The sequence below is a fragment of the Thalassophryne amazonica genome, chromosome 4 (assembly GCF_902500255.1).
Source record: "Thalassophryne amazonica chromosome 4, fThaAma1.1, whole genome shotgun sequence".
Lineage (NCBI taxonomy): Eukaryota > Metazoa > Chordata > Actinopteri > Batrachoidiformes > Batrachoididae > Thalassophryne > Thalassophryne amazonica.
The window spans coordinates 73,561,181-73,581,884 of NC_047106.1; the positions used below are offsets into that span (position 1 = coordinate 73,561,181).

The following is a 20,704-nucleotide window of genomic DNA, read 5'->3' on the forward strand; positions in this document are numbered from 1 at the left end:
CTGTTAAACAATTTCTCATATACTCACTTCCACTGAAAGCCATCAAAAGCCGCCTGGATTTTACAAATGGTTATCAACACGGAGGTGTTTTTCCTGTGCCGCCGCACCGCGTCGGCGGCGTCCCGACGCGCGAATCCGTCCGCACGCTTTCATTAAAAAAATCTCCTTTAACAGTGGAATATCCGGATAAAATGCTGAAACTGACCTTCTTCTGAAACTTCTCTGTTCTCTCACGACGTCCTGGATCAATAGAGCCTGAAATGTGGAGGTTTTCAGCTTGAACAGGCTGATGACGCCGCCTGAGAGCGCTGCGCGACGTCTCGCACCGTGAAAAGTCCTTAAAGCGACAGAATCACCTCAAATCTCTCATCAACCGTTAAAATTTTCACTGAAAACCAGCTTAATTTTTCGAACCGTGTCCACTTCGATGTGTCTCACAGGTTTAGAAAAAACTTTGATCAAACAACGCGCCAGTCTCTCAGCAACTTCTCAGACAAAGGAATTCCGACGAGGGGCTGGATAACTCCTCCCACAAGGAGTGCTCACAGGCGAATGACGTCACCGACAGGCGTGGAAAAACTCACGCATGGGCACAAGGGTTCAAGGATGTCTGACGTAAAAACATATGAATGAAATCCATATAGTTTTTGAAAAAAATAAAAAGGACCGTTACTTTATTGACAGCCCTCGTATATATATATATATATATATATATATACACACGAGGTCTGTCAATAAAGTAACGGTCCTTTTATTTTTTTCAAAAACTATATGGATTTCATTCATATGTTTTTACGTCAGACATGCTTGAACCCTCGTGCGCATGCGTGAGTTTTTTCCACGCCTGTCGTGACGTCATTCGCCTGTGAGCACGCCTTGGGAAGGAGTGGTCCCGCCCCCTCGTCGGATTTTCATTGTCTGGAAATGGCGGAATGAAAAGGACTTTTTTTTCCATCAGAATTTTTTCAGAAGCTGTTAGAGACTGGCACCTGGAAACCATTCGAAAAATTTATCTGGCTTTCGTGAAAATTTACGGTCTTCACAGAGAATAAGGACTGTTACTACAGCTTTAAGGACCCCTTTAAGGACGCTCGGCGCGCCGTGCTCCAAGCTGCGAACAAGTGATTAAATTTTAGTGGTGATCCGGATCACGATCCGGATCCCGATGCTAACGCGTTAGCATGTCTAATATTTCTTAAATTTATTTTTGTTTATATATTAATAATCTAATGATTATTATATACAATTTTACAGAAAGAGACAAAAAGAAATAGATCACTGTGCCAAGGAGGGAATGTCTTTAGGGTCAGTGACCCTATGACCTTGTTTAGAGAAGTGTTTCATAAATGTTAAAAAATTCATATATTTGCAGTTTAGTTGAATAATAAATTGAATTTTGTCTCTTATTTGTTTTTGTCTATAAGCACATGCAATATCAATATCAGTGCTCAGATGACAGTAGCTTCTGGGAAAGGTGCAAGTTGCAATAAACTGTGATGCCAAGCGCTAAGGATACATGCTATCCAGTCACAGCAGATGAAACTTTTTTTACTACTGAGCAAATATCATTGTTAGACTTTTTTAGGTTCAATGATTCCACGGCGTGTAGATGTTATGGCGTCAGTGACCCCATGGCATCGGCAGAGGTTTGCACTCTCTGAGTGCTTCTAGTTTGAGTTTTCTCTTTTACCAGGTTCAACTCTGACAAGGGGGAAAGAGTAAGCTTAGGTTATGGTTAAGGTTAGGGTCGGGGGTAGGACTAGGGTTAGGAATAGTAAGTTAAAAAAAACAGTCACGAAAATTTGACTCATTTTGTCGCGGGACATGAAAAAAGTGAGACTGGGCTGGGTTAGAAATAGTAAAATAATAATTTAAAAACGCATCACAAAAATGTGACTCATTTTCTGATGTGAGCATATAAACAAAAGCGTAAGACTGGGCTGAACAATTGAGGGTAACATAATTTATAGAAAAGTGCCTTAAAAGTCAAGGTCACATTTCCAGATAGGGAATATTAAAAATGGCATTTTAACTTGGGTGATCTGGAAAAGTCAAACTGATGCGCATAACTTTAAAATCAGTTTATAGCAAATATGGATTAAATGTAGTGATGAAGTGGATCAATTTTGAACAGACGTCGTCAAATGATAAGGCCACATAAAACCATATATTACAGTTAAACTGAGTCACAAGAACTTATCATGTCTATTATGTGTAAAACACGTTAACTGGTGTCAAACTGACATGTTTTGGTCCATCAGTCACATAATCCTTGTGTTATCCCCCATATATTTCTCCATTTAAGTATTCAGTTCTTCTAATCATTTCTCTTATGGTGTCTTTATGTTTCTCTTTAATATTTTTAACATTTTGTATACCATGAAATGTTACTTTTGCTTAATTAAGTTATATCAGTTTTTTCCACAGGTCTTGGCTGTTTCAACAGAAAAACAAACTAAAGGTGCCCGACACTTGCACAACTTTGATCCATGCAGTTTGCCGTGCAGGAGAGTAAACTCATCTGAAAACTCATTGTAAACCATTGTAAACTGTGCGCAGCTTCGTGCATTGCGTGAAGAAAATTTTGAAATATTCAAAATCTCCATCACGCAATAATTATGTGAACTTCATGTAAACATTGCGCAAACAATTCAAAAACACTGCGTGTGTGTGCAAGCAACTGCATCAGCGCACCGCATCAGAGCACAGTTCATCTGAATGATTAGAATGAGCTGTTAAATTTATCATAAACATACTTTTACAGCTGCTCACAAGAAGGAATGAACATGCAACTGTTTTACCAAGCTATTACAATATAAACATTACAAATAATTACCTTTTTAAACAGTTCCAAATGCATTCTCTACCTCATTAAGGTCACATGAGAGAGAGAGAGAGAGAGTTAGAGAGAGAGAGAGAGAGAGAGAGAGAGAGAGAGAGAGAGAGAGAGAGAGAGAAAGAGAGAAACAACAGCTGGAATGGTCCTCTGTGATTCTGGAAGCAATTAGAGGCATTTTCAACAACCGCCTGTGAGAGAAAATGATTAATCTGCTATGAAATAATTATTTTATATATGCAGCATCACATATATGCAGCATCACCAAATTGTGGGGCATCCAGTGGAACAAAGCGCGGCATCCAGCTGGGAAAGCAGCGGGTGGAATCGTCATGATGAAGTGCATGCAAGTGTGTAGATCAAAGTCGTCCAAGTGTCAGGGCACCTTAACTCTAACAAATTGTCTCAGTTAGTTGCATGTTTCCCATTTAAACAACCACATTTTGTGGAACTGTTTTACATTACCTGCTCCCAGACCACCAACAACCAGTAACAATCTATTTAAGCATAAAAATTCAAAAAGAAAAAATAATATAGCACCTTCAACTGCACCACAGACTAAAACAGTTAAATGTGGTCTATTAAACATTAGGTCTCGCTTTTCTAAGTCCCTGTTAGTAAATTATATCATATTGATCAACATATTGATTTATTCTGCCTTACAGAAACCTGGTTACAGCAGGATGAATATGTTAGTTTAAATGAGTCAACACCCCCGAGTCACACTAACTGTCAGAATGCTTGTAGCACGGGCCGAGGGGGAAGATTAGCAGCAATCTTCCACTCCAGCTTATTAAATAATCAAAAACCCAGAAAGAGCTTTAATTCATTTGAAAGCTTGACTCTTAGTCTTGTCCATCCAAATTGGAAGACCCAAAAAACCAGTTTTATTTGTTGTTATCTATCGTCCACCTGATCGTTACTGTGAGTTTCTCTGTGAATTTTCAGACCTTTTGTCTGACTTAATGCTTAGCTCAGATAAGATAATTATAGTGGACGATTTTAACATCCACATAGATGCTGAGAATGACAGCCTCAACACTGCATTTAATCTATTATTATACTCAATTGGCTTTGCTCAAAATGTAAATGAGTCCACCCACCACTTTAACCATCTTGTTCTGACTTATGGTATGGAAATTGAAGACTTAACAGTATTCCCTGAACACCCCCCTTCTGTCTGATCATTTCTTAATAACATTTACATTTACTTTAATGGACTACCCAGCAGTGGGGAATACGTTCATTACAGTAGAAGTCTTTCGGAAAGCGCTGTAACTAGGTTTAAGGATATGATTCCTTCTTTGTTATGTTCTCCAATGCCATATACCAACACAGTGCAGAGTAGCTACCTAAACTCTGTGAGTGAGATAGATTATCTCGTCAATAGTTTTACATCCTCATTGAGCACAACTTTGGATGTTGTAGCTCCACTGAAAAAGAGAGCCTTAAATCAGAAGTGCCTGACTCCGTGGTATAACTCACAAACTCGCAGCTTAAAGCAGATAACCCGTAAGTTGGAGAGGAAATGGCGTCTCACTAATTTAGAAGATCTTCACTTAGCCTGGAAAAAGAGTCTGTTGCTCTATAAAAAAGCCCTCCGTAAAGCTAGGACATCTTGCTACTCATCACTAATTGAAGAAAATAAGAACAACCCCAGGTTTCTTTTCAGCACTGTAGCCAGGCTGACAAAGAGTCAGAGCTCTATTGAGCCGAGTATTCCTTTAACTTTAACTAGTAATGACTTCATGACTTTCTTTGCTAATAAAATTTTAACTATTAGAGAAAAAAATTACTCATAACCATCCCAAAGACATATCGTTATCTTTGGCTGCTTTCAATAATGCTGGTATTTGGTTAGACTCTTTCTCTCCGATTGTTCTGTCTGAGTTATTTTCATTATTTACTTCCTCCAAACCATCAACATGTCTATTAGACCCCATTCCTACCAGGCTGCTCAACGAAGCCCTACCATTAATTAATGCTTCGATCTTAAATATGATCAATCTATCTTTGTTAGTTGGCTATGTAACCACAGGCTTTTAAGGTGGCAGTAATTAAACCATTACTTAAAAAGCCATGACTTGACCCAGCTATCTAGCTAATTATAGGCCAATCTCCAACCTTCCTTTTCTCTCAAAAATTCTTGAAAGGGCAGTTGTAAAACATCTAACTGATCATCTGCAGAGGAATGGTCTGTTTGAAGAGTTTCAGGTCAGTGTTCAGAATTCATCATAGTACAGAAACAGCATTAGTGAAGGTTACAAATGATCTTCTTATGGCCTCAGACAGGGACTCATCTCTGTGCTTGTCTGTTAGACTTCAGTGCTGCTTTTAATACTGTTGACCATAAACTTGTCTTACAGAGATTAGAGCATTGCTATTAGGTATTAAAGGCACTGTGCTGCGGTGGTTTGAATCATATTTATCTAATAGATTACAATTTGTTCATGTAAATAGGGAGTCTTCTTCACAGACTAAGGTTAATTATGGAGTTCCACAAGGTTCTGTGGTAGGACCAATTTTATTCACTTTATACATGCTTCCCTTAGACTCTATTAAAATGAGAGATCAGATGAAAAAGACAGCAATTATAAAAGGAAACAAATCTGACTGGGACCTTTATCGAAAAATGAAAATAAACCTCAGTTTTACTTGCAACATGTGTCCGCAAGCGTGGAAGCAGGCTAAAATTATTCCACTAGGGAAAAATAAGAAAATTCCTTTTTCGACTTCAAATAGTCGACCCATAAGTATTCTACCTGTGTTAGGAAAGATTATGGAGTCTATTGTATATGAGCAAATTAATAACTATTTTTCATCGAATAATTTAATCACGGATTAAATGAAAAAAGAGTAGAGCCACTTAGGTGCCTGGTCTTGAGAACCAGGGATGGTAGGTTGAAAAGCTTTTTTATCCCATGGGAACTCTCCCTACCCACTTAAGCGGCTCAAGAGTATGGACAGCATTTATATAAGTGACATTTACACAATCAGGGCAGTAAACATACATAGGCATACCGAGTGAGAATGGCAGTAAACAACATATACAAGAAATATAGTTACTACATAATATTATAGGAGTTAGCTCCTGAAACATAAGTGTTCATACAGGAGAAGATTGTAGTATACATCCATCTAGTTTGTAGACTTGTTGTAAAACTAAATTATAGCTAGTAGGCTAAGCTGTAAATCTGGTTATGTTGTTATAGAAACAGAGGCTATGATGTAATATGTTTTAGGTTTATATCTAAAGTTCACCCTGCTAGCTAGGTTATGGATTGCTACTATAGAAAGAAGACAAATTCCCGACTCTACAAGCTTTCTAATGGAAACCCCAAACTTAGATACTATCTAGTGATTTCTATTAAATGCCCCTTTAAACTGAAGAACCATTAAAAATTAAAATGAAGACCATTAAAAATCTACACCATGTAAAAAAGTGCAAATCATGAAAGTAGGCTAACTATAGCCAAATGAGCTATTATTAATTTAGCCATTAACTAGCTAAACAAAGCCAGCAACTGGCCTATAAAGCACAATAGCATTGCTTCACCCTACAATAACGGCCGAAACAATACATACATACAACCCCTGGCAAAAATTATGGAATCACCGGCCTCGGAGGATGTTCATTCAGTTGTTTAATTTTGTAGAAAAAAAGCAGATCACAGACATGACACAAAACTAAAGTCATTTCAAATGGCAACTTTCTGGCTTTAAGAAACACTATAAGAAATCAAGAAAAAAGATTGTGGCAGTCGGTAACGGTTACTTTTTTAGACCAAGCAGAGGAAAAAAATATGGACTCACTCAATTCTGAGGAATAAATTGTTGAATCACCCTGTAAATTTTCATCCCCAAAACTAACACCTGCATCAAATCAGATCTGCTCATTAGTCTGCATCTAAAAAGGAGTGATCACACCTTGGAGAGCTGTTGCACCAAGTGGACTGACATGAATCATGGCTCCAATGCAAGAGATGTCAATTGAAACAAAGGAGAGGATTATCAAACTCTTAAAAGAGGGTAAATCATCACGCAGTGTTGCAAAAGATGTTGGTTGTTCAAAGTCAGCTGTGTCTAAACTCTGGACCAAATACAAACAACATGGGAAGGTTGTTAAAGGCAAACATACTGGTAGAACAAGGAAGACATCAAAGTGTCAAGACAGAAAACTTAAAGCAATATGTCTCAAAATATGAAAATGCACAACAAAACAAATGAGGAACGAATGAGAGGAAACTGGAGTCAACGTCTGTGACCGAACTGTACGAAACCGCCTAAAGGAAATGGAATTTACATACAGAAAAGCTAAATGAAAGCCATCATTAACACCTAAACAGAAAAAAACAAGGTTACAATGGGCTAACAAAAAGCAATCGTGGACTGTGGATGACTGGATGAAAGTCATATTCAGTGATGAATCTCAGATCTGCATTGGGCAAGGTGATGATGCTGGAACTTTTGTCTGGTGCCGTTCCAGTGAGATTTATAAAGATGACTGCCTGAAGAGAACATGTAAATTTCCACAGTCATTGATGATATGGGGCTGCATGTCAGGTAAAGGCACTGGGGAGATGGCTGTCATTACATCATCAATAAATGCACAAGTTTACGTTGATATTTTGGACACTTTTCTGATGTTTGGGGATGATGAAATCATTTTTCAAGATGATAATGCATCTTGCCATAGAGCAAAAACTGTGAAAACATTCCTTGCAAAAGACACATAGGGTCAATGTCATGACATAGGGTCAATGTCAACCAGCAGATGTGATTTGATGCAGGTGTTAGTTTTGGGGATGAAAATTTACAGGGTGATTCCATAATTTATTCCTCAGAATTGAGTGAGTCCATATTTTTTTCCTCTGCTTGGTCTAAAAAAGTAACCGTTACTGACTGCCACAATCTTTTTTCTTGATTTCTTATAGTGTTTCTTAAAGCCAGAAAGTTGCCATTTGAAATGACTTTAGTTTTGTGTCATGTCTGTGATCTGCTTTTTTTCTACAAAATTAAACAACAGAATGAACATCCTCCGAGGCCGGTGATTCCATAATTTTTGCCAGGGGTTGTATAACAACAAATGCAAACAAAGGTGTATATTTACGTTAGTTTCCCAAACAGAACCGTCTATGTTGTTAGCTATGACAAACGGTGCTGCAGCTGGCTCGATAAGCTAACGTTAGGTGATAGGTTTAGCTAATTGTACCCAACTCCTCCCTTGTTATCACTAATATAATAATATTAAAAAAGGACAAAAAAGACATTTGTATATATTCACAACTATAAAGCGTGCTGTAATGAATATGGAGACAAGATATAAGTACTGTAGTGAAAGGAGGTGAAACAGAGGTGAAACAGCTCTCGGCTAAGGAGAGTTCGGGGCTCGCAGCTGCAGCGACATGTAGGCCAGGGTAGCCCTTAACTGGCTCAACGGAGAGGGATCAATTCCAGGTGCGTTAACAGTGACAGGGGTAGGCCTATTTACCACTTTAGGTAGCCAACTCATCGTAAGAAAATCAAACGAAAACAGTACCCTAAAAATGAAGACTGATCTGAACTACGTCAAACTGGCATATACATAAGGCGAGTGTAGCCCAGGCAAGTTATTAGATAAAAAATAGCTCGTAGGTTAAGCTGTAACAGAAGTTAAGATATCAAATGTTTTAGGTTTTTATCTACAGTTTATCCCACTGGCTAGGTTATAGATAGCTGCTATAGGCAGACAAATTCCATCTTCTACATGCTTTCTAATGGAAACCCCAAACTTAGATACTATCTCTTGATATCTATTAAAAAAATTGTTTAAACTGAAGAACCAAATTGTCTTACATGATTTATGATTTACATGATACATGATTTAAGTGAAATGTGACAAATGATATTGGTAGCAGTTACAGTCAAAAAGTAAGGAACAATTGATAAATATAACTTGTTTTCAAAGTTAAACTGTAATGGTATCATTAAGTATTTGTATAGGTACTCGGTATTGACATATTGATGTATATACTCGTACTTGTAGTCAGTCTGGAAAAATAAGTGGTACTGGTGCATCCCTATCTATCTGTGGTGCAAATTTGGTGAGAATCTGTGAAGTAGTTTGGAAGTAATCCTTCAAAACCTATATAAAGGGAAATGTTGATGCAGAATTTGGATCCGGATGGCCTCCAAAAATTAATGGAGTCTTCCATGCCCTAATATCTATCTGTGGTGCCAATGTGGCGAGAATCCGTGGAGTAGTTTTGATGAAATCCTTCAAAGCTTATATAAAAGGAAATCTTGATCCAGAATTTGGATCTGGATCTGGATCACCACCGCCTAATATCTTTCTGTGGTGAAAAGTTCATTGAAATCCATGCAGCAGTTTTGATGTAATCCTGCTAACAGACAGACAGACAAATAAATAAATGGTGATGATTTTATTACGTCCTTGGCGGATATGATAATATTGAACACACTTGCTGAATTTGATTTAACACAAAAGCCTTTGTTAATAATGACCAGTCCACTCACACTTTTTTTTTCATTCTCCTGTCACGAAATGATTCAAATTTTTGTGACAGGGTTTTTTTTTAAACTCACTATTATGAACCCTACTCCTACCCCCAACCCCAACCTTAACCATAACCTAACCCTACTCCTTCCCCTAATCCTGCTGCACTTTTAATTTTGTGCAGCTATCACAGAAAGAATTAGAATGAATTTGTGCTGCCGTGACGAAAATGAGGTGCTTTTTGTGACAATATCACAAACCCATAGATTAATGTATACGAGGTCTGTCAATAAAATAACGGTCCTTTTTATTTTTTTCAAAAACTATATGGATTTCATTCATGTTTTTACGTCAGACATGCTTGAACCCTCGTGCGCATGCGTGAGTTTTTCCATGCCTGTCGGTTATGTCATTCGCCTGTGAGCATGCCTTGGGAAGGAGTGGTCCCGCCCCCTCGTCAGATTTTCATTGTCTGGAAATGGCGGAATGAAAAGGACTTTTTTTCCATCAGAATTTTTTCAGAAGCTGTTAGAGACTGGCACCTGGAAACCATTCGAAAAATTTATCTGGCTTTCGGTGAAAATTTTACGGTCTTCACAGAGAATAAGGACTGTTACTACAGCTTTAAGGACAACTTTAAGGACGCTCGGCGCGCCGCGCTCCGAGCTGCGATGACGCGGCACAAGCCACCGGACCATTTCTAAATGGATGGCTCTGTGGATACGAGACCATCGTGTGCTCTTTCTCTGGTTATCACAAGAGCTGGACATCGTGTAAAGACAGATTCGCTTTGGAAGTGAGACAACGGAACACCTCCGTTTCGGCGTGTCAGAGGACAAGTTTGGACATGTCCAGCTCTCCACAATTTCTCTGATACTTACTGGACTGGTAAGCATTGAAAGCCGAGATAGGCATGTCCAAACTTGTTCCTTCCAAGCCTCCGTGCGGCTTTCCATGACAAAATCTCTTGTTAAAAGTGAAATCTGATGGAAAATGGCTGATGTCCAGCTCTTGTGATAACCAGAGAAAGAGCACATGATGGTCTCGTATCCACAGAGCCATCCGTTTAGAAATGGTCCGGTGGCTTGTTCCGCGTCGTCACAGCTCAGAGCGCGGCGCGCCGAGCGTCCTTAAAGGGGTCCTTAAAGGGGTCCTTAAAGCTGTAGTAACAGTCCTTATTCTCTGTGAAGCCCGTAAAATTTTCACCGAAAGCCAGATAAATTTTTCGAATGGTTTCCAGGTGCCAGTTTCTAACAGCTTCTGAAAAAATTCTGATGGAAAAAAGTCCTTTTCATTCCGCCATTTCCAGACAATAAAAATCCGACGAGGGGGCGGGACCACTCCTTCCCAAGGCGTGCTCACAGGCGAATGACGTAACCGACAGGCGTGGAAAAACTCACGCATGCACACGAGGGTTCAAGCATGTCTGACATAAAAACATATGAATGAAATCCATATAGTTTTTGAAAAAATAAAAAGGACCGTTACTTTATTGACAGACCTCGCATTTTGTGCTGCTGAATCACGATATGCCATGAGACTAGGTTGTATTGACAGCTTGAAGATCCCTCTTGTATGGAGAAACTCATCTCATGCATTGATCAGGTGTGATTTTGGCCCATTCTTCCACATAAACAGTCTTCAAATCTTGAAGGCTCCATGGATTAATTTCTGTACTAAGTTTTAGAAATTCTTTTTTTTTTTTTTCTATTTTTGTATTTGAAATGGCATAAGTGTTCCAATACCTTTGGAGGGCACTGTATGCAGTGGCAGCACCAAGGGGGAGCTTGAGGGGGGCTTAAGCCCCCCCAATAATGAGCCAAGCCCCCCTCAGCCCCCCAATAATTCTGCCAATAATGTGAATAGCGACTGACATATTTGTGGATCTCAACTGCAGTTTTGCACTGAGAATGTCTCAATATTGCATAACTGAGCAAAGTGATGAATGTGTGTGTTCAGTGATCCACCAATGCTGAATCACAAACACAATTTTCAGTTTTGCAAATAAACATTTATTTGTAAAAACCCACACACGTTAGAAATCAGAAATTTGTGTTTGTCGATCTCACAAAGCACGTGTTCAAATCAAAGGATATTTGTAAATCACCCTCTGTGCATTTGCAAGTATTAATGAGACAAATTTAACTCCATACTCCAAAAATTTAAGTTTCCTAAATATTTATTACGGCCACTCTTAAAACTTCACTTATCTTTATAATTTTATTACTGGTAAATTTTACAATTGATTTAGATGAGATATACTTATTGTCTCACAGGAATATATCACAATTATCTGGGAACTACTTTTTGCACAGGAATTCATCAAGCACGTCGGCAGCAGCCGCGCACTAACACAGAATATACAGAAGCTGTATATCGTTGTTCGGCAATCATTCTAAGTCATGTGTGTGTGCATTGATACCACATTTTAGAGGAGCACGGGTGACTAAAACATATACCTTGGTATTTATAAAGCAATTTACTATATATTGTTCATTTCAACGACATTTTGTGGAGCCCCTCCAACTTTTACCCCAGCCCCCCTCAGCCCCCCAGCAAAAATTTCCTGGTGCCGCCATTGACTGTATGTCAACAATAGACTCCTTAAAAATAAATAAATAAATAAATAAATAAAACAAAATAAAACGATCCACAACCCGTGTGTGTGTGTGTGTAACAGGAGCTTGAAAAATGGTTACACTGTCAATTTGTTATATCTAAAAGCTTTCCAACCCTTGCCAGACAGTCAATATATAAACAGCATGAGCTTACAAAAGAAGGGTTAAGCCAGCAGATGACATTCAGTGCAACACCATAATCATTGCCTCCTAATGAATTAAATAGACCTGACATTTCTCAGCACAACACTTGTCCTTTTCCTGCAACTGCTCTGTTATTGTTCTCCTTTCAGGCATTTTTTTGTTCTGGTTCTTTCAAATGTATTGTTTTTCTCTATGCCATATACCACCTAAGCTCCATCCTTCAATTCTCCCTACATTACTCCTTCTTCCCCTGCACGTTCCCGTCTTCTTGATCGTCTGCTCATTGGCATGCTGCTGCACACCTCAGCTATGCAGCCAGGGCTGAGAGAAAGAGTGATGGCAGGAGAGAGAGGTAGAGAGCAGCAGAGACAGAATCCATCCAGAGGGTCATGACCCCCAACGACTATCCATAAGCGCACACACAAATGCACTCACACACTTCACTGATGGTAGGAGCAATAGGTCACAGAAAGGATATATAAATAAGATGGAAATGTGTTCATGCTGACTCAGGACTGTTCTGTGGTGTTCAGAAGAAGCAGCAAGAAAGTGTGGACAAGGCAGTTGTGATGTGACATAAGTGTTGATTGATTCTCCTCAAACTGCTTGTGGGAACTGAAGGATGCTGTAGACATGTGACATCCTTTACATGAAGAAAGTGTACAAAAGTAAGAGAGTAAGTGTTAGGTTCTTTTATGTGCTGAGTGATCTCAAAAAGAATTGGACAGGAAATGGACTTCAAAGATTAGATGTTGTATTGAAAAGTTCAAACCCTGATACAGAGAGTCATCTGCAGCGCTGGGGTCTTTGACCAGATCACATGCTACGTCTGGAACAAAGTCTAACTTGTATTTTTGTGCCTAAGCCGGCCCCATGTGGGTGGTCCTTAGATTGTTGTGAATCAATGGCTATGTGATTGGCTACAAAAGTGAAGTAGGCTGGTTATAAACGGGTGTCTGCTCATGTTGTATTCAAGGTTGTTTTGTAAAAATCTTATAGTGTTTGTGCATGTGTGTTTGTGTATGTTGATGCCAAACACTAAATCAGAGTGTTCCACCATGCTGTCCAAATAGATGTGAATACTTTGGTTTTATCAACGAGACAGCTATAAAAATGTCAGATGGTTTTATCAATTATGCAGCTATCAAAGGATCAGATAGTCGTGCCAAATACAGGGACATTTTGTACGTCAGTCATTTTGAAAAGCAGTTAGGTAGAAAACAGATAGTTACAAGGACATTTTGGATGTGCGTCGGTCATTTTGTGATCTGCATTGTAGAACAATCTGACAGTAAGTAAATAAATTTTATTAATATAGCACCATTCACAGATATGATTTCATAAAGTGCTTCGCAAAGTAAACAAGTAAAAATAAATATTGAGAGAGTAGATTTAAAACATAGGTTTTAAAAACAGTAGAGAAGCTTGAATCTTCGACTGGACTGGGTTGCTTGACGTGAGGACGTTTCGCTTCAAATCACAGAAGCTTCCTCAGCTAAAATTCTTGCTCTGGTAGTCTGACTTCTGTCTTGACTCTTGTTGAGAAGAATAAACCAGAAGCCAACAAAAGCTGGAGTTTTTAACCTAACCAGACCCCTCCTACCGAGAGGCCAACTGCTATAGGCTAGTGCAGGGGTGGCCAGCTGGGAGTGTCGGGAGTGTGGCTCTCGAGGACCGAACTTGGCCAGTCGAAGATTCAAGCTTCTCTACTATGGAAACCACCTGGACAACTGAGAGCCTACACAGAACAGAAGTTTTAAAAAACAGAAAACACAACAAAATTAATCAACAATAAAAATTGTTGTCTAACTAAAAGTCTGTTTAAAAAGAAATTGAGCAGAGTGTTCCACAGCCTAGGTGCTAATGCTTCAAAAGGAGCGATCACCGTCGCATCTTAAAGTAGTTTTGGGATAGCAAGTAACATCTGATCTGCTGACTTAGACTGTGGGTCGGACTGTGAAGCTGTAGCAGGTCAGAGATGTAAGTGTGTGGCATGAAGAGTATCTTTGCAATACCATTAGGATGTTCCTGGAAGAGATGTGAGGACTGAATCGATGACAATGGCACTATAATGTGCAGCAATTATGGAGGTCACAGAGGGTAAACACCAGGTTTTCATTCCAGCCACATACCAGGAAAACACAAAAACCAGTTACTTTTTAACGCCACTTGAAGTGGAGGGAATTAATTTGTCAGAGCTTAGGTGACATCATTAGAAGGAAAAACGAGAGACTTCTTTGCACATAAATATCCATCTCTACTTTTAAGACAGTGAGACAGATGGACAAAGACAGGCACAGACTATTTCAGCTTCCTGCTTTAGGCAGAATGTAAACACATCAATTAGAATGAGAACATGCACAGTAATGTACATTGGGACAAAACTGCACAGATCAAGGTGCTTGTTGATATAAGAAAAGAAACTTCCATTTACTAATCCCACCAAAACTAAATACAAATATAAATAAATATCAATTAATCAATCAATTAAATAAGCAAGTACTGGAGTGCATAGACTGCATATATACGAGGTCTGTTAGAAAAGTATCCGACCTTTTTATTTTTTTCAAAAACCATATGGATTTGAATCACGTGATTAAATCAGACATGCTTGAACCCTCGTGGGCATGCAAGAGTTTTTTCACGCCTGTCGGTTATGTCATTGAGTGAGGAGTCGCCCATCCTCTCGTCGTTTTTTTTCATTGTTTAGGAATGGCTCAGAGACTGCTGCTTTGTTTGATAAAAATTTTTTCAAAAACTGTAAGGCACAACTGAGTGGACACCATTCAATAAATTCAGCTGGTTTTCGGTGAAAATTTTAACGGCTGATGAGAGATTTTGGTCTGTTAGTATCGCTTTAAGGACGGTCCACGGCGCCTGATGGCGATCTGCGCTCCGAGGCGGCGTCATCTCGCTGTTTCAAGCTGAAAACTCCCACATTTCAGGCTCTGTTCACCCAGGTCATCGTCAGAGAACAGAGAAGTTTCAGAAGAGGTCGGCCTGAGGAGTTTATGCGGACATTCCACTGTTAAAGGAGATTTTGTAATGAAAGAACGTGCGGGCAGATTCACATGTCGAGCCAGACCCAACCGCGGGGGGTCGCGACAGGAAAAACACCTCCATTGGAAACCTTAACGGACAAGTTGGAACATGCCCAGCTGTTAAACAATTTCTCAGATACTCACTTGTTGAAAGCCATCAAAAGCTGCCTGAATTTTACAAATGGTTTTCAACACGGAGGTGTTTTTCCTGTCGCGGCGCAGACGGATTTGCAGCGTCGTCACGGAACCGACTCGGCGAATCTGCCCGCACATTCTTTCATTACAAAATCTCCTTTAACAGTGGAATGTCTACATAAACTCCTCATGCCGACTTCTTCTGAAACTTCTCTGTTCTCTGATGACGACCTGAGTGAACACAGCCTTAAATTAGGATGTTTTCAGCTCGAAACAGCCAGACGGACGCCACCTCCGACCGTGCCGCGCCGATCCGCTTTGTGAGCTGTCTTTAAAGCGAAAGAAACTCCACAATCTCTCATCAGCCGTTAAACTTTTCACCGAAAACCAGCTGAATTTCTCGAATAGTGTCCACTCGGATATCCCTCACAGGTCCTGAAAAAATTTTGATAAAGCAACGCGCGCCGTCTCCAGCAGCATCTCAGACAAAGGATTTCAGCCGAGAGGGCTGGACCAGTGCTCACTCAAAGCCTGCCCACAGGCGAATGACGTCACCGACGCGCGTGAAAAAACTCACGCATGCGCACGAGGGTTCAAGCATGTCTGGTGTAATCGCACGTGATTCAAATCCATAGTTTTTTTTTTTTATAAAACTGCCGGTTAGTTTTCTAATAGACCTCGTATATATATATATATATATATATATATATATATATATATATATATATATATATATATATATATATATATATATATATATACACCATAGAGTGAGAATTCCATGTCTAACTGGTGCGCACACGTAGTTCGGCAAGTTAAGTCACTGTTATAGTCACTCCGCTCTGGTCGTCACCATAGCAATGCGCAAATCAGTTAGCGCAGATCAGCTATGTTTTGACAGGTGAATGACAGAAACGCGATAAAACATGGATTTCCAAGTGAATTTTAATATTTTTGGCCAAAATAAAATGTTCTGAGGAATGGAAAGAGGATGAGAGCAAACGAGAAGAACAGCAAAAGCAACGGCATAAAGATTTAACATCGGACAAACTGGACAAGATTGAAGACGGGAAAGAAGAAGAAAACGGTTCTATCCTTGCGGGCTGCCGAGCTCTCCGTATCAAAATAGTGAGCGCAGTTTCTGGACCTGTTGCCAGAGTTTGCCACAGCTCCATACAGCAGAGAGGGGGGTGGTGTGAATGGTCTGCTGCGGCGCGAGCCCGCAGACTCAGTAAGCGCATCGGAGACAAAGCATAAAGTAGTCCCAAATACTCACACATTTTTATCAAGTTCTGTTAACTTAAATAAATATTTGTGTGTTAGCTCACTGTGTGGGACCATGGTGTATGCGGATTAAACAACGAGAAGTCGTGCATTATACGGTTTGAATGCACTTCGTGGAGTAACACCACTCTGCTTCACATCGTGGTGTTTTAGACTCCGTGTTGTGCATTCAAACCGTATAATGCACTGCTCCTCGTTTTTTAACCCTTACATATATACACTCAACAAAAATATAAATGCAACACTTTTGGTTTTGCTCCCACTTTGTATGAGATGAACTCAAACATCTAAAACTTTTTCCACATACACAATATCACCATTTCCCTCAAATATTGTTCACAAACCAGTCTAAATCTGTGATAGTGAGCACTTCTCCTTTGCTGAGATAATCCATCCCACCTCACAGGTGTGCCATATCAAGATGCTGATTAGACACCATGATTAGTGCACAGGTGTGCCTTAGACTGCACACAATAAAAGGCCACTCTGAAAGGTGCAATTTTGTTTTATTGGGGGGGGGATACCAGTCAGTATCTGGTGTGACCAACATTTCCCTCATGCAGTGCAACACATCTCCTTCGCATAGAGTTGATCAGGTTGTCAATTGTGGCCTGTGGAATGTTGGTCCACTCCTCTTCAATGGCTGTGCGAAGTTGCTGGATATTGGCAGGAACTGGTACACGCTGTCGTATACGCCGGTCCAGAGCATCCCAAACATGCTCAATGGGTGACATGTCCGGTGAGTATGCCGGCCATGCAAGAACTGGGACATTTTCAGCTTCCAAGAATTGTGTACAGATCCTTGCAACATGGGGCCGTGCATTATCCTGCTGCAACATGAGGTGATGTTCTTGGATGTATGGCACAACAATGGGCCTCAGGATCTCGTCATGGTATCTCTGTGCATTCAAAATACCATCAATAAAATGCACCTGTGTTCTTCGTCCATAACAGATGCCTGCCCATACCATAACCCCACCGCCACCATGGGCCACTCGATCCACAACACTGACATCAGAAAACCGCTCACCCACACAACGCCACACACGCTGTCTGCCATCTGCCCTAGACAGTGTGAACCGGGATTCATCCGTGAAGAGAACACCTCTCCAACGTGCCAAACACCAGCAAATGTGAGCATTTGCCCACTCAAGTCGGTTACGACGACGAACTGGAGTCAGGTCGAGGCCCCGATGAGGACGACGAGCATGCAGATGAGCTTCCCTGAGACGGTTTCTGACAGTTTGTGCAGAAATTCTTTGGTTATGCAAACCGATTGTTTCAGCAGCTGTCCGAGTGGCTGGTCTCAGACGATCTTGGAGGTGAACATGCTGGATGTGGAAGACCTGGGCTGGTGTGGTTACACGTGGTCTGCGGTTGTGAGGCTGGTTGGATGTACTGCCAAATTCTCTGAAACGCCTTTGGAGACGGCTTATGGTAGAAAAATGAACATTCAATACACGAGCAACAGCTCCGGTTGACATTCCTGCTGTCAGCATGCCAATTGCACGCTCCCTCAAATCTTGCGACATCTGTGGCATTGTGCTGTGTGATAAAACTGCACCTTTCAGAGTGGCCTTTTATTGGGGACAGTCTAAGGCACACCTGTGCACTAATCATGGTGTCTAATCAGCATCTTGATATGGCACACCTGTGAGGTGGGATGGATTATCTCAGCAAAGGAGAAGTGCTCACTATCACAGATTTAGACTGGTTTGTGAACAATATTTGAGGGAAATGGTGATATTGTGTATGTGGAAAAAGTTTTAGATCTTTGAGTTCATCTCATACAAAATGGGAGCAAAACCAAAAGTGTTGCGCTTATATTTTTGTTGAGTATATATATATATATATATATATATATATATATATATATATATATAAAATGGGACACCAAACCAAAAACTGACTGCCAGTTTTAAAGGTAAAGGTTGTCACAAAATGTTTGCTTTGCATTTTTCATGTAATTATTTAATATTTGGAAGGCTTTCATTATCTTGTCACATTTGTTTCTTTATTCTTCTATATTTTGCTCAAGAATTTTAACCTGAACAAAGTCAGCTAGTTATGTGACACATTTATATGTATCACTTGATGACCAACATGACAAATGTGGCTCTTAAGGAAACAACCATTAATTTCATACCAGCAGCTTAACTGTTACTGTGGATTTATTTTTAGAAACATGTCCCAATTTATTTAATGACATTGAAGTTTATTTGAATTTCTGCCAAAATGATGTTGTTTATTTCAAATGTACGTAATGCCAAATATATACATCTTGAACCGTTTACATGAGTCGTGGGATAATGCCAAATATTATGTTGTATCATTACAGCATACTTACTTATTCTTGCATATGTTTTGCTTACATGCGGCATTAATTACTGATCATGGAAAATCATTTTGGATGTAACCGGCACACGTGAAAAATCTAAATAATATCCTCTTGGATGACTAAAAACAAGTCTAATATCTGGTGTGTCAAATTAAAACTAAATAAATAAAAATAAGGAAGATGCAAATCCTAATCAATGCCATAATTATCTTGATGCAGTGAGGCTTTTCATTAGAAGGGAATTCCAGCTGCCCATGATTACTGAAGCAGAGGGGGATTAGACGCTTTGAATGTCTCATGTGTGTTCCCCAGTCACACAAACGCACAGTATAATACTTCAAAGCAAAACAAATAAAAACATTTCAGCTGTTGACGACAGGAGGAGCTATCTCAGAGAGGGAGAGCGAGAAAGCGAGAGAGGGGGGTGTTACCATGGAAACCACAGCCACAAACACAGAAGCACAACAGAGACTTGTTGCCGTGCTGCCAGCCTTCCTGGAATGACAGGTATTCAGAATTATTTTTATTATTTGACATAATTGAACCCCACTTCACAGTAAACTGTGCTGTTTTAAAAAGATAAAATTATCTCCTCTCAACCCAGCTTGAATCAAGTTAGCAGCGTGTCTGTCTTTAAAAAGCTACAAGCTGTCACCGTGTTCCAGGTACACACGCTGCACGTCAGTGTGTCTGTCTTTGTGTTTTTCCTCCTCTGGTTATAAAATGAGGCATGGCTATGTGTTTTGTGCACTTACATGTGACAGCAGAATTTGGAGCTGAAGAAAAAAAAATCACACGTGTATCACTACATTTGAAGTTACAGTTTGTTTTTTTCTGTTGAATAAACACAATAGAGGGTTTTCAATCACGTGACCGATTAGTTACCGTCGCCATCGTGGATTACTACGCGGCTGGCGCATGAAAGAAAATAGAATGAAAGCTTATCTCGAGACTTTAAACCCTGGAGATAAAGCTGTTTATCGTGATCGATGTGTAGCACTTAGTTCAGTGGATCCGTATGTTATACCGGATAGTGAATTTAATGACGATGTAACGATGCAGTCTCACAGCGTAAGCTTAATATGGCCAGAACCAAGCAGACTGCTCGTAAATCCACCAGATGAAAAGCTCAGAGGAAGCAGATGGCTCCCAAAACCACCCGGCCGCGGTGTGAAGAAGCCTCACCTTTACAGGCCCGGTACCGTAGCGCTGAGAGAGATCCGCTGCTAGTAGAAATCCATCGAGTTGCTGATCTGCAAGCTGCCCTTCCAGTGCCTGATGAGAGCGGATCAGCAACTCGGTAGATTTCTGATAGTGGCAGATCTCTCACAGCGCCACGGTGCCGGGCCTGTAATGGTGAGGCTTCTTCAAACCGTGGTAGCCTGCGCGCTCTTCAGGGCCATATTAAAGCTTCCTTCAGATTTGCTCTGCCTCTTCTGCTCTTGTTCCACTGCTTGATGCACAATAACTTCTGGCAGCCTGTAAAATGAGCGACCTGCCTCATTTTTATCACCTGTTTGAACAACCAACGACAGCACAAAAATTAACCATTGTTGAAGCTTCTGCAATTGTTCGCCAAATACACATAGTGTATCACAGCGGCCACCGTGTCGTAATCCATAATGGCTGCGGGGCACAAAATCACGTGACTGATACATCACATGAAAACCCTCTATAGGCAGTGCAGTCTCGTTTGAGGACGCTAAAGAGGTAAAATATGACGGATCTGATGTAATTTCTCTACTTCCGGGGTACAAGCCACAGCATTTTCAATGGGGTTTTGGGTAGATTACACGCAAACAAAGTGGACAT

General features: G+C 40.2%; 1 protein-coding gene across 2 annotated transcripts in view; it reads left to right on the plus strand.

Moving 5' to 3' along the window:
• The first annotated feature begins 19,308 nt into the window (after positions 1–19,308).
• Positions 19,309–20,704, plus strand: part of zbbx (zinc finger, B-box domain containing) — a 262,691-nt gene continuing 261,295 nt past the window's right edge. For both annotated transcript variants that reach the window (XM_034168122.1, XM_034168123.1), the window contains exon 1: positions 19,309–19,399. The gene's annotated coding sequence lies outside the window, so the exon portion shown is untranslated. The remainder of the gene's footprint in view (positions 19,400–20,704) is intronic.